We start from the raw sequence: 2500 nt of genomic DNA on the forward strand, positions 1-2500 counted from the left end.
CGCCCGAGCTGTTGCTCGGGCCGGCACGGGACGCGCATGGGACATCCCGGGACGGCATGGGACGCCCTCGCTACAGCTCGGGACGGCCAGGTACGCCCGAGACTTGGCTCGGGACGGCCTGGGACGCCCTCGCCATAGCTCGGGACGGCCTCGGCACAGCTCGGGACGGCCTGGGACGCCCTTGCCACAGCTCGGGACGGCATGGGACGCCCGAGACTTTGCTCGGGACGGCCTGGGACGCCCTTGCCACAGCTCGGGACGGCCTGGGACGGCCTCGGCACAGCTCGGGACGGCCTGGGACGCCCGAGACTTTGCTCGGGACGGCCTGGGACGTCCGAGACTTTGCTCGGGACGGCCTGGGACGCCCTGGGACGTCCGAGACTTTGCTCGGGACGGCCTGGGACGCCCGAGACTTGGCTCGGGACGGCCTGGGACGCCCTCGCTCCAGCTCGGGACGCCCTGGGACGGCCTCGACACAGCTCGGGACGGCCTGGGACGTCCGAGACTTTGCTCGGGCCGGCCTGGGACGCCCGAGACTTGGCTCGGGACGGCCTGGGACGCCCGAGACTTGGCTCGGGACGGCCTGGGACGCGCTCGGCACAGCTCGGCACAGGCCGGGACGCCCGAGCCGAGCTTCGGGTCGCACGAAATCTCTTCGTATTCCGACATATTAGAAGCTTCCCATCATGTAGTAGGCCGAGCTTTGCCCTTTGGATGCCCTATGGTGCTTGGCGAGCACTAGGGAACGTGCCAGCACAAGTGCTGTGCACGCTCTGGGGAAGGAGCTCAACCCTCCCCCTTATAGTGCAAAGTTATTGTTTTTCCTATTTTCACAAGGAAACATCAATTTTTTAACCAAGCATACTGGGCCTTTACTCCTTCGTTACTCGTCGGAATCCAGCAAACTTATACTCGTTGGAAAGGTCTTTTCGCAAGGATTTTTTTGATATATTATAATAGCGATTCCGATAAATATTTATTTTTCTATGAATTTTTAAGTGAATAAACACCGGAAAATTCATAAAAAATAGAAAAAAAAATATTTTCTTCCGTTTCTTTTCTCCAATAATTCATAAATAATACCTCAATAGTATTAATGAAGAGAGAGTCGAAATGGCCCGGGTGGATTTCGAAATGTCCCACGACCCCATAGAATGCACGGGCCAGCCGAGCCAAAAGAATGGGACGCGCACGGGACAGCATTGGTCAGGCTCGGGACGGCACGGGACAGCACGGGACGCGCATGGGACGGCACGGGACGCGAATGGGACGGCCTTGCTAAGGCTCGGGACGGCATGGGACAGCACGGGACGCGAATGGGACGGCCTTGCTAAGGCTCGGGACGGCATGGGACAGCTCGGGACGCGCATGGACGGCCTTGGTGAGGCTCGGGACGGCCTTGGTCAGGCTCGGGACGGCATGTCACGGCCCTGGTGAGGCTCGGACGGCACGGGACGCGCATGGGACGGCACGGGACGGCCTGGGACGGCCTTTGTGAGGCTCGGACGGCACGGGACGCGCATGGGACGGCCTTGGCGAGGCTCGGGACGGCATGGGACAGCACGGGACGGCCTCGGCACAGCTCGGACGGCACGGGACGCGCATGGGACGGCCTTGGCGAGGCTCGGGACGGCATGGGACAGCACGGGACGGCACGGGACGGCACGGGACGGCCTCGGCACAGCTCGGACGGCACGGGACGGCCTTGGCGAGGCTCGGGACGGCATGGGACAGCACGGGACGGCCTCGGCACAGCTCGGGACGGCACGAGACGCGCATGGGACGGCCTTGGTGAGGCTCGGACGGCACGGGACGCGCATGGGACGGCCTTGGTGAGGCTCGGACGGCACGGGACGCGCATGGGACATCATGGGACGCACATGGGACACCTTATGGGGATCATCAAGGGACGTTGCACGGGACATTCTTTCCCACGAAGGGCATTTACATGGGACATCTTAGGAGTCGAGAGCCGGCACATGGGACAACGTAGTTCACACGCACGGAACACTTTACTTTCGTTTGGAACGTCGTGGGATCTTTATGTCCCCATTAGCACCGAACCTTTAACATGCTAGGAAGCTATGTTCGATCTTCTCGAAGTGTCGATGGAACTTCGATGGATACACATCCGATCCGATGTTATGATGATGTACTTTCTCCGAGATCGATGTTGGGGCCGTATTCCGATGTCATGATGATGTACTTTCTCCGAGATCGATGGGACGGCCTTGGTAAGGCATGGTTCGGCCTTGGTAAGGCATGGGTCGGCCTTGCTAAGGCATGGGACGCGCATGGGATGGCCTTCGTAAGGCATGGGACGGTCTTGTAAGGCACGGGACGCGCATGGGACGGCCTTGTAAGGCATGGGACGACCTTCGTAAGGCGTGGGTCGGCCTTGTAAGGCTCGGGACGCCATGGGACGGCACGAGACGCGCATGGGACGGCCTTGGTGAGGCTCGGACGGCACGGGAGGCGCATGCGACGGCCTTGTAAGGCT

This window comes from Eschscholzia californica, unplaced genomic scaffold (assembly GCF_041429995.1).
Source record: "Eschscholzia californica isolate CP2 unplaced genomic scaffold, dmEscCali1.0.p SCAF_8, whole genome shotgun sequence".
In the NCBI taxonomy this organism is placed as follows: Eukaryota; Viridiplantae; Streptophyta; class Magnoliopsida; order Ranunculales; family Papaveraceae; genus Eschscholzia; species Eschscholzia californica.